This window comes from Delphinus delphis, chromosome 11 (assembly GCF_949987515.2).
Source record: "Delphinus delphis chromosome 11, mDelDel1.2, whole genome shotgun sequence".
Taxonomy (NCBI): Eukaryota; Metazoa; Chordata; class Mammalia; order Artiodactyla; family Delphinidae; genus Delphinus; species Delphinus delphis.
The window spans coordinates 91595702-91608346 of record NC_082693.1 but is presented as its reverse complement, the minus strand read 5'-3'; positions in this window follow the sequence as shown (position 1 = coordinate 91608346).

The following is a 12645-nucleotide window of genomic DNA, read 5'->3' as shown; positions in this document are numbered from 1 at the left end:
CTCCTCTTTTCCTTCCTCTACTACAAAGTCTGAAAAGCTAAATCATTATTTTCCAGCTTCCCTTACTGCCAAGGGTGGCCATGTGACCCTTTCTGACCAATGAGGAAGTCCCTGGGGAGGGTGCCCCTTCCTTAATAAGAGGAAATTCTCATTAGGAGAATGAGTTTGGGCCCCCTCACCCTTTCCTTTCCTTGCCACTCGGAATATGAGTGTGAGGCTGGGAGGTGCGGCCACCCTCTTGCAGCTACACAGCAACAAGCACAAGGTGTAGGACAAGTGCTAAGGATGATGGGACCAAAACACAGGATGAGCCCAGGCTCCTGACAGCATCGCGGGGCTGCTGCTCCAGGCCTGGGCTGCCTCCTCCTGACATTTTGCTGAATGACGCAATAAGGCCCTGCCTGTTCTAACCCCTGCTGCGGGGTTTCTGTTACCTGTGCTGGAGTGGAGTCTGTTGACACATGGAGCCAGGGGCAAAGGAGGGCGAGCCAATGCAAGGCAAGTGTTTAAAAAGTACTTAAGGGAATTCCCTGGCGGTCCATTGGTTAGGACTCTGTGCTTTCACTGCCCAGGGCCCGGGTTTGATCCCTGGTCGGGGAACTAAGATCCCACAAGCTGCGCCGCGCGGCCAAAAAAAAAAAAAAAGTACTTAAAAGGGGAGGGAGTGGGCCACAGCCCCATGACGCAGAGAGGCTGGGAGAATGGGCCTCTGATGGAGCCACTGGAGGGCTGGCCTGCATTCTGTTTCACCCTCCCTCCACCGTGCTTCCCTGTGACACGCAGTCTGGAAAGTTTCCTGCTTGTGGCCTTGGAGCAGTTCCCCTTGGTCAGTTCTGCAGTGTTCTGGGAGTCGTTCCTGGAGACCCACCCACGCAGAGAGTACCGCCTGTGATTTTTAAGCACCCAATTCCCCACCTTAAATCCCTTTCTGCTGAAGATACCTAGAGTGTTTTTTAGTTCCTGCACCAAAACATGACTGATCCAGGATCCAGAAGTGGCCTTTGGGTTTAGGAACCTGGAAGGTCCAGGTGACCTTTGAGAGCGTGGTTTCAGTGGAGGGGTGGCGAGGGGCGATCAGTATTGGAGCCCTGTGGGTGCCTTTGGAGAGCATGGCCTAATCCATAGAAGTGGGCCGGTCTCCAGAAGGACAGTACTGTGGAAGAACCCGAGTATGTCGATTCAGCTCCCAAATGTGGCCTTGGCTCACTGGGGTCTCTGGTCCCGCAGCCCTTCTTGGCCCAGTCCCTGGACCCCTCATCATTGTGTATTAACGTCTGGGTCTGGTCTCGCTCCAGCTGTGCCACAGAGGAAACCAGATTGCAGTGGGTGAGGGGTTTCCTAAGAGGTAAGGCGAGGAGATGGCTTGGATGGGTGGGTGGCAGTTCGGGGGGACATGGAAACAAAGCCTCAGGACTATTTCCTTGTAAGATGTAGGATGTGGGAATGAGTGAATGTGGGAAAGCAGTTGGAGAAGCTGGAGAAAGAGCAGAGCAGCGTCCTAGAGGAGACGAGAGGGATAGACTATGAAAAGGGGAAGTGGGCCCCGTGGCCACAGCCTCCCCGACACTGACGAGTGTTTGTGGTTTGCACAGCACTGGCCTCGTGCTCACGGCTCTCCAGCGAGTGGAGGAGGTGGGTGTGATCACACAGCTGGTTCCAGGCCCGTGAGAGGGTGAGGGGGGAAGCTGGAGGAGGACTCATCTCTGGCCGGCTTTGAGTGGGATGGAAGCTGAGGTCACCTCCTGAAGGAGAGGGTTTGTGGTTCCTGAATAAGTGGTGGTCAGAGGGCCAGGGGCGTGTGTGAAAGAGCGCCTCCTAGGGCTCGGCAAGGGGATGGCTGAGAGCTCAGGGCCTTGCTGAGGCTGAAGGTGGAGTCTGCCCCGAGGGACTGTCTCCATCCACTGGGTGCAGCCCGTGGGGGGGCTGGGTGGGTCTGGAGGTCTAGGTCCCTGGATGGGGCCCAGCCAGTGTGTGGTTGGAAGGACAAAGAAGGAAGAAATTAAGGGTGCTTTGGGTAACTTGGGCAGGAAGAGTGATCTGAGAATGGGCTGGTGTCTGGGATGCGGAGGGAGGGAGGGGAAGGCGGGCCTGGGCAGGAGCTAAAGTGAGTGCCCCGAAGCTGGGTGAGGGCAGGGCCGGGAAAGCCCAGAAGGGGGACAGATATGCCCCCTAGATATTTCATACTCAGTGACAGGTGGGTGGTAGGAAAGAGTTTCCTTGCCTCCTGCCCCCCTCCCAGTTCCTCGGGTCCTGCAGCTCAAGGCAGAGAAGGAGGCAGCCCGTGGAGGCTGCAGGGCTCCGGCTCGGTCCTGCCTGTTGGAGCAGTGCCCCTTCCCTGGAGGACCGCCTGCTTTTAAATACCATCTGCATCTGGACAACTCCACGCTTATGTCTCTAGTCTGGATTCTTTCCTTGCTGCAGACACATCAACCAGCCCCACACATGACATCCCAATGTCCAACAAGCTTCTCAACCAAAATTTGCAGAATGGAAGCCTCAATTCCTGATCGTGCAAATCCCCTCCTCCCACAGTCACCCCCTCTTGGTTAAATGGTACTTCCACCTGCCGAGTGGCTAAGAATGAAACTGGCGCCCTCCTTGACTCCATCAGCAAATCCTGTAGACTCCACAGAGTATATCCTGGGTCCAGCCAGTTTGCACATTCTCCACCACCACCTCGGTGGTCCAAGCCTCCATCCCCTCTTGCTTGGACACCTCAGTGACGACAGGCTCTCCAACTTCTGCCCTTGTCCCACTACGGTCTATTCCTCACATGGCCACCAGAGGGCGCCATCTAGATGCGGATCCCGCGGTGTCTCTGCTCACAGATTGAATGCACCGCAGTTCCTGGCGCCTCCAGGCCTGTGGGCCACTCTGCCTGGTGCGCTTCACTCAAGCCCCATAGGCCTTCTTGCTGCCCCTGAGGACACTCCGAGCTCCTCCTCCCCTTTGCCCTTGGCAGCTCCCTCCTGCAGTACTCTTCCCGGATCTCTGAGAGCTCAGCCAGGTTTCTAATCAAGTCTGCCTCTTCCCTTCTGTGTCATTCTCTTCTCCCCGGCCACTTTTATTATTTTTTCACAGCACTTTCATCACTGGTATTATCTTTATATTTATTATCTTGTTTACAGTCTGTGTCCCTGCCGCCTGTGAGCTCTCCCGGGCAGGGACTTGTTTTGTCCACTGCATGTCCCAGGGCCCAGCACCCAGGATGGGTTATTAAATATGTGTTGAGGAGCGCATGTCAGCCTGGTGGCACTGGAGACCTGCGGGCAGGGAGCATCCTCCCCACCCCCAGGCCAGGCCCTGTTGAAGGTGTCTTCCCCTCCCCTTTCCTGTTTAGTGTCAGAGCCTCTGGCCCACCCAGGACACCCATGGGAACGGGCAGAGCTGGAGGACAGGAGATAGGCAAGAGCAAAGGGCTTAAATGGCCTGGGGGTCCATGTGGGAGGGAAGGGATTTTGCGAGTCAAAAGGAGACGGGAGCACGCATTGGATGGAGTGGAGAGGCTGCCGCAAGACTCCTGGACTCTGTCCTCTGGAGCAAAGGCCTGTCTGTGCTTTAGCTTGTGCTGTGCAGCTCGTGTGGGTGCCTGAAGGCCGACAGGCAGGCTGGCTGGGTGTCTCTGCTCCTATCTGTCCATGGTAAGTGTAGGGGGCTGTGCTGACGGGGGGGAGGTGAGTGGTGGGAGCTTGGGGTCCAGGGGGGACACTCACTGTGGAGTCTTGGGGAGAAACAGGATCTGGCCAGGCAGGAAGAGGAGCACAGGTTTTGGGCAGAAAGAATGGCGGGTGAAAGACCACACTGAATGGGTAGTGGAAGACCTCAGTGGATCTGGCCTGGCAGTGAGAGAGGAGGGAGGTGCGTGGGGACCGGCATGGAGGCTCTCCTGCCCTAAACAGATGGGAGTGGGCCTTTGCCGGGGAAAACAGGGTCCCATCGAGATGTTGGAAGACTCCCCCCAGCACTGACACTGACATATCTGAACACTCCTGGGGAGAAATGCTGAGTTCTGAGCCAAGCTGTGAGGTGGACGGTGAGAGAGGGAGGTGGATTCAGGAACTGTTCAGGAGGGAGGACCCCAGGCCCTGGATGCTGGGGCTGAGAGGAGGGAAAGCCCAGGGCTGCTGCCCGGTCCAAGGCTAACTAAACACACGGGCGAACATAGCACAAGATGAAGGCCGCTTTCAGTCAGTGGGGAGAAAATACACTCTTGGGGTAGATGACGTTGGTCAAGGGGTAGCCATCTGGAAAAACGTAAGGTAGGATCCGTACCTCACATGGTGCAGCAGGATAATCAAGCTTAAAAACCTAGATAAGGGCTTCCCTGGTGGCGCAGTGGTTAAGAATCTGCCTGCCAGTGCAGGGGACGCGAGTTCAAGTCCTGGTCCGGGAAGATCCCACATGCCGCGGAGCAACTAAGCCCGTGTGCCACAACTACTGAGCCTGCGTGCCACAACTACTGAAGTCTGCACGCCTAGAGCCTGTGCTCCGCAACAAGAGAAGCCACTGCAATGAGAAGCCTGCGCACCGCAATGAAGAGTAACCCCTGCTCACCACAACTACAGAAAACCTACATACAGCAACGAAGACCCAATGCAGCCAAAAAAAAAAAAAAAGCTAGACAAAGGCAGCAAGAAGAAATCATAGAAGAAGGTTCTAGGAATGCAATTTTAGGGTAACAAAGGCCTTTCTAAGAATTACAAAGAACCTAGAAGCCAGACAAGAAAAGACTGGATGGACTGAATGACGAGAATATGAAGAAGTCTGCGTGGCTCAGGCCACTATTAGTAACATAGTGACAATCTGGGGAAACATGGTTGTAACTCATGTGACAAAGAGCTAATTTCCCTAAAATGGAAATCAATGAAAAAGACCAACCCGGAATAAGAAAATGGGCAAAGGGTATGAAAACACAGTTCACAGAAAAGGGAAATGCAAATGGCTTTCAATGCTCTGAAAAAATGCTCACTCGGATTAAAAGAAATGCAAATTAAGATGCCATTGCTATATCCTTTTTGGCTCCTTGGAATATCAAACATAAGAAAGTCACCTAAAAGACTGTTGATGAGAACGTGGGGAAACAAGCTTTCATTCGTTGCTGGTGGGAGGATGGACGGGCACAGCCCCCCGAGGAGGGGATTTGACACCAATGACACACTCTATCACCCAGCAGCCTCCAGACACTCGCACCTGGCAAAACGGTGTGCGCACATTGTCATACGCGGCAGCACAGTCCGAGGAGGAGCAGGTTGGGGGAAACCCCAGCCATCCTTCAGTAGGAACTAATCAGATCACTTCCAGCATACCGAAACAATGGAATCCTGTTCAGCTGCAAACATGAATGAGGAAGCCCTTTATAAGCAAACACGGCACAAACTTGAAGGTAAATAGCAAATGGAAACAAGCAATGTACGGGAAACCAGGCATCGTGTGCTTCCTTCTGGGGTGAGATAAAGGAAATAAAGAACACTTTTTTGGGCTTCCCTGGTGGCGCAGTGGGTGAGCATCTGCCTACTAATGCAGGGGACATGGGTTCGAGACCTGGTCTGGGAAGATCCCACATGCCGCGGAGCGACTAGGCCCGTGAGCCACAGCTACTGAGCCTGCGCGTCTGGAGCCTGTGCTCTGCAACCAGAGAGCCCGCGATAGTGAGAGGCCCGTGCACCGCGATGAAGAGTGGTCCCCGCTTGCCACAACTAGAGAAAGCCCTCGCACGGAAACGAAGACCCAACACAGCCAAAAATAAATAAATAAATTAATTAATTTAATTAATTTAAAATTAATTTAATTTAAATTTAAATTAATTTAATTTTAAATTAAATTAATTTAATTTTAAATTAAATTAATTTAATTAATTTTAAACCCTTAATTTAAAAAAAAGAAAAAAATGTATTTCACACCAAGGTCAAATTTAAAAAAAAAAAAATGCTTTTTTTCTGCTGGGATGTCTCTGGAAGGACACATAAGAAAATGGCAACAGAGGTGGCCTCCTGGGAGGGGACTGGGTGGCTGGGCTGGAAGATAGGCTTACTCATGATTTGTCATGGTCGGTTCTTCTGTGCCTTTTGGAACATGTGACTGTATTACTCATTCAAAGGTAATATGAAAATAATGAAAACCTTTAAAAACTTAAAAACAATGCTGTCTAGGCCCCCGTTTAGGGGACTGGGATGGTTGTGTTGCACTGGGATGGGAGATGGGGAAGACCGTTGAGTTGGAGGAACCAGTGGGGCATCTGGGGTGGGGGTGGGGTACTTCCGGCAGGCAGTGGAGCGAGACCCAGGAGCCATACTTTGGGGACGGCGATGGAACCCATGGCGTGGGGCCCCAGGGGTGTAAGCGAAAGGCCAAGACAGTGTCCTGATGAGCAGGGGTGTGAGGAAGAGGAGGGTGCACTAGCATGGGCACCAGGAGAAGCGGCTCTCCCTAATCCATCAGTCGGAGGGTGGCCTGGGGGGAATGCAGGAAGGGCTCCCGGGCTCTGAGGGCTGGGAAGCAATAGCAGCCTGGCTGTGCTTGGTCTCTGGGTGTGTCTGGGACACAGAACCTGATCCAGGGGCAGAAGGAGAGCCCCTGATGAAGAAAGGGGTCCACACTCCTGATCTAGGGCTTCATGGAGAATCTCCTGGGAGAAAATCCCCTCCCTGTGCCCTGGACTTGCCCTCATGGAGCCATCTGGGCCTGAACTTGACTCCTCCAGCAGGAAGGAGGGAGGTGACTAAACTGAAGAGTAGCGTGAGGCGGTTGGCAGAGGGAGCTGCTTAGGGGCCCAGGGGTGGGGAAAGCATCTGTTTGAACCAGCCCCTGAGGAATTTGACCCCTGAAATTCTGGGAGGACCGTGCCCGGCTGGGGACCAGACTCCAGTCACTGGGGACTGTCCGGAGCCGGCCACTCCTCTTCTTCTTTTTATTTTTTAAATTTAGCTTTTGGCCACGCCCCGCGACATGCGGGATCTTAGTTCCCCAACCAGTGATTGAACTTGTGCCCCCTGCGGTGGAAGCGCAGAGTCCTAGCCACTGGACCGCCAGGGAAGTCCCCGGCCACCCCTCTTCTGACACCTCCCTGTTGCGATGCTGAGCCTGGGGCTGACCAAGGCTGAGTGAGCCTCCACCCAGACCAGTTCCCAGTGCTGCCTCCAGGGGGCCTGCCAGAGACACCCAGGCCACCCAGGCCAGAAATAAAAAATTCTTATTTCTATAACAATTTACTGAGCGCCAGATCTGCGCCAGAATACAGTAAAGACTTAGAAAATGTTGGCTGCTATTTTAATAAAAGGTTAGCATTTTTATGAAGGTTTAATAATTTTAAAGTTGTAAGCATTTGATGATATAGCCTAAAGATTTATAAAGCAAAAAAACAAAAATATATATATATATATTTTTTGCGGTACGCGGGCCTCTCACTGTTGTGGCCTCGCCCGTTGCGGAGCACAGGCTCCGCTCCGGGCGCACAGGCTCAGCGGCCATGGCTCACGGGCGCAGCCGCTCCGCGGCCTGTGGGATCTTCCCGGACCGGGGCACGAACCCGTGTCCCCTGCATCGGCAGGCGGACTCTCAACCACTGCACCACCAGGGAAACCCGAAGCGTTCTTTCAAAAATCAGAAATAAGCAAAGACGCCTGCCATCAATGATTCTATTCAACCTAAGGAATTATGTTACAAAAATTGGGAAGGAAGAAATAAAACCGTCATTTTCCACAGATAAGACTGTCTACAAAGACGGTCTTAGACTTGTTAGTAGCTCTCTATTAGGTAAACTCTAGATAAATTATAAGAATTTCCATCCAAGTTGCCGTATACATAAATTCAATCTGAAACGTTTGACATTCTCCTAGATATAAGCAACAAACAGAAAATGCAATTTTAATAAGTTTTAGTTACAATGACACTGAAAGTAATAAGGTATCAATGAATAAATCTAATGAAAAAAGTGCATGACCTTTCTGGGGGAAATTATAAAACTTTATTGAAAGCTGTAAAGAAGAAATATGACATGTTAATGGGTAGGAAGATTGAATGTTACAAAGATGTCAATTCTCCCCCAAATTCCTCTATAAATTGACTAAAATTCTAATCAAAATCCTGACATAGTTTATCTTGGAACTTGACAAGCTGATTCTAAAATTTCTATGAAAGAGCAAATGGTCAGTGACAATTATAACAATCTTGAAAAAGTTCAAGAGACGAGAATTTGCCCTGCTGGATATAAAGACCTGACATAGAATTTCCGTAATTAAAGCAGTGTGATGCTGACTCCCGGGTGGACAAATAGACCAAGAACAGACTCACACACATACAGACATACTTGCCATGAGACAGCTTCGCTGCAGCTCACTGGGGACACGGCAGGCAGCTCTCCTCAATAAATGGTGCTGGAACTGGTCATGGAGATGACGAAATTAAATCCTTAATCTCACGAAAATTGAAGAAATCCTATCTTACCACACACTAAAATCCATCCCAAGTGTGTAAGGACCTGAACATGGGAAACAAAAGTTTAGAAGTTTTAGAAGAAAATGCGGTAGAACGTCTTTATGAAATTGGGAGTAGGGAAGGACTTTGTAAGCGAGACTCACTCCGCAAGCACAAGTGTCTAGGGAAGAAATTTCAATTAGACCACATCCAAGTGAAAATTTGTGCATTAAAAGTCACAGTTGATTAAAAGACATCCCAAAGACTGGAAAAAAAAAAGATTTGTAATGCATATAGCAAATTTAGGTTTGAAAATCAGAATATACAGGGACTTCCCTGGTGGCACAGTGGTTAAGAATCTGCCTGCCAATGCAGGGGACATGGGTTTGATCCCTGGTCCGGGAAGATCCCACAGGCTGCAGAACTACAAAGCCCGGGCACCACAACTACTGAGCCTGCACTCTAGAGCCTGCGAGCCACAATTACTGAGCCCGCATGCCACAACTACTGGAGCCCGCGTGCCTAGAGCCCGTGCTCTGCAACAAGAGAAGCCACTGCAATGAGAAGCCCGCGCACCGCAACAAAGAATAGCCCCTGCTCGCTGCAACTAGAGAAAGCCTGCGCGCAGCAGCGAAGACCCAATGCAGCCAAAAATAAATAAAGAGAAGCAATGGGATAATACATTAAGGAAAAAAAAAGAAAATCAGAATATACAAAGAACTTCTCCAAATAAGTATCAGAAAGTAGAGAAACGGACAAGAGATACGAAAAGATAATTTATGGAACAGGAAACACCAGCGTCCAATAAACACATGCAAAGATGCACAACATCACCAGAAACAATTTAAATTAAAACTGCAGTGAGATGCCAATTCACACCCATAGGTTGGCAAAAAGTATAAAGTCTTACAAGGCCAAATGTGGCCGAAGGTGTGTACCATGAGGACCCCTGAAAAATGTCTTCTCACTGTGTATTAGGGTGAAAGATGTAGGTGCCCTACAGCTCTGCTGTCCCGCTTCTGGAGAAACCTTACCCACCAGCTCCAGGAGTCCACAAATACCCACAGCAGGACTGGTTGTAAAGCAAACATTGCAAGCCTCATGCATATGCATTAACAGGAGATCGGATAAGTGCATTTTGATATAATCATATCAGGTAGTGTTACACACAAGCAGAGATAACTGAACTGGGGTTATAGGTTAAACATTTACCAGCACACCGCCGGGTGGAGGTTGTACTTCGGGAACCCTAAGGCCTGTGGTGGGGAGGTGACTGATCTGAGCAGCCCCTGGGTAAGTCCTAGGACCTCTGTGGGCACAATCGAGGGGGTGGATTGGGCTGAAAATGAGGAAGGGTTTTCTAACAGGCCCGGCTGCCCAAGGGTGAAAAAGACTCTCTCCTAAGGGAATGACTTCCCCATCACTGGAGGTATGTGAACAGGGCTGCTTAGTGGGCAGTGAACCAAGCAATGGATACCAGAAGTGCAGAGGCGGGGTTGGATGAAGATGGTCTTTATGACCCCTCTACGCACGCCCAGGGGCCCCGTGCTTCTGTGATTCAGTGACTTTGCAAAGTGTGGTTAAAAGAGGACTGACTGAATGAATAACCAAAGTGTGACACATCCCTGGATGGAACGCTGCTCACTAAGGAGAGGGGATGGACCACGGCTCATGCAACGGCACGCGGTTGGATCTCAGAAACATACGGTGTGAAAGAAACCTTGTGCAAGAGGCCGAATACCGTGCTTCCATTTATGTGAAGTGCTAGAAAATGCAAAGGAATCTGTAATGACAGAAAGCAGCTCAGAGCTTCCATGTGAGGGTGCAGGGGGTGGGGAGATGGACCGCGCAGGGGTGCGAGGAAACCTTCCACGGAAATGAGAATGTTCTCTGATGTTTGGCATGTTGACTGTGGTAGAGATTTCATGGGTGTATGTATCTCTGAAAATGAATGGAATTGTACACTTTAAATGGATTCATTTATTATACGCAAACTATGTCTCAATATAGATACTTAAAAACAAAAAAGAAAAAGAAAAAGTGAAGAGACCTGGACAGGAGGCTGGGGCTGCTGCATCTTGGCCTTGGTCTCACGCACAAGAGCCTCAGTTTCCCCATCTGTAAAATGAGAGTATTGGACAAGGAGACCTACGTTCACTTCCAGTGTAGCGGTTACAAGTGTGCCGCGTCATCTGGGGCAGATTCATGAACTTCTCTGGGCCTCGGTTTTCTCATCTGTAAAGTGGGGGAACAATAGAGCCACCACCAGCCTGGGCTTAGAGCAGTGGTCGCTGCGCTGGAAGCACGCAGAGACTGCCACTGCCCTTCTAGCCTCGCAGACACCTGGTGGGTGTGGTCCAGGCTGCCTCACTCCCTATCTTGTTCCCCTGCCAACCCTGGCCTATCCTCACAGCCCCAGAGCCACCGGCAGATCGGGGCCATCTCAAGGTGCCTGAGTCACTCTCATTACAGGTCACAAGTTCTTCAGGGGCAACTTCTTGTCTTCCTTGTTTTGTATCCACAGCAGTACCAAGCCCGGAGCCAGGTATTCAAGTGGTGTATAATGGGTGCACGTGGAATGAAGGAGGGAGTTGAGTGGACCTAATTTCGGAAGAATTTTGCTTGGATTGTCCTGGAGAAGCGGCTTTCTCAGGGTGGAGGGCAGGTGCAATTGTAGTGCTGTCATGGCCATGTATGGTTGAGTAGGTTGTTTACTGCACAAGGAAGCTCCACCCCAGGGGACAAATGGGGGATAAAACCCAGTACATATAGCTCTTTCCGAGTCACGTGACCATACTCGTTGGCTGTGTTTTCCCAAAGAGGTGCATTATTCATTTTTCTTTTCTTTTCTTTTCTTCTTCTTCTTTTTTTTTTTTTTTTTTTTGCGGTACGCGGGCCCCTCACTGTTGTGGCCTCTCCCGTTGCGGAGCACAGGCTCCGGACGCACAGGCTCAGCGGCCATGGCTCACGGGCCCAGCCGCTCCGCGGCACGTGGGATCTTCCCGGACCGGGGCACGAACCTGCGTCCCCTGCATCGGCAGGCGGACTCTCAACCACTGCGCCACCAGGGAAGCCCTCTTTTCTTCTTTTTTAAATAAACATTTTATTTTGGAATAATTTTAGACGTACAGAAAAATTGCAAGGACAGTAAGAGAATTCACCATATCCTTCACCCAGTTTCCCCTTACGTTCACAGCATTTACATAACCACAGTGCATTTGTCCAAACTAAGAAATTAACCTTGGTACAATAGTATTATCTAATTTCAGATTTGTCTTGTATTTTACTACTTTTTCCATTAATTTTTTTTTTTCTTGTTCCAGGATCCAATCCAGGATCCCACATTGCACTTAGTACGTTGTTTTTGTTACATTAACACAGAGGTTTTCCTATGGGATCGGGATTGCAGCGGTTGGGAAAAGAATGTGGATTTGGGGGAGTAGTCAGGACAAAGTCCTTAGGTGGCCTGTGAGGTGCCCAGGCTGGGTCATGGGGGGACGCTTGGCCTTCCTGACCCCGGCTGGGCGCCGTGAAGTGCTTTCCACTGTCTTGGCTCAGCCCATGCAAAGCACAGAGCGAAGACGTCGAAGTCGGTTGACAGGTTTTACTCATTGGCTGGCCAAGTTTTTGGAGCCGGTTCTTGGGGAGGTAGCATTTCCCTTTCGGCAGAAGCTGTCTTTGGGAACCCTGTAACTTGTGTGGAAGGTCTGGGAAGGTTCAGATCCAGGTGCTGGAGTGACGGGGGTGGGGTGGGGGGGAGGTGGGGGGGATAGAGTGGGAGTGGCGCTGGCTGCCCAGCACCGGGCGCTCCAAATTCTCTGGCTGGTTTCCTGGTTTGACCTGAGTGACCCACCCGGGGTGGGTGACGAGTGGCTTTGCCCATCCCCTCCTGCCCCTTGTCCCTGCAGCTGGAGGGGTGCTGGGCATGGCGAGCGGTGGCAGAGAAGAGTGGACATGAAGCCCGCTGCGGAGATCCACTGCTGCTCCGATCCCGAGGCCCCTCGAGGCTGAGGGGGCGCACTCGCCCTCCCCACCCACGGCAGAACTCAGGCTTTGTCCCCCAGACAGCAGCCGGCGTGACAGAAGAGTTTGGAGTCACCTGGCCCTGGGTTTGAGTTCAGGCTGGGCGATCCTAGTGAACCAACTGGCTTCTAAGACCTTCTGTCTCAGCATCGTTCAAACGGGCCGCGGCTCCTGAGCCAGCGCGCCCGGTCCCCCAGGGCTGCCTCCAGC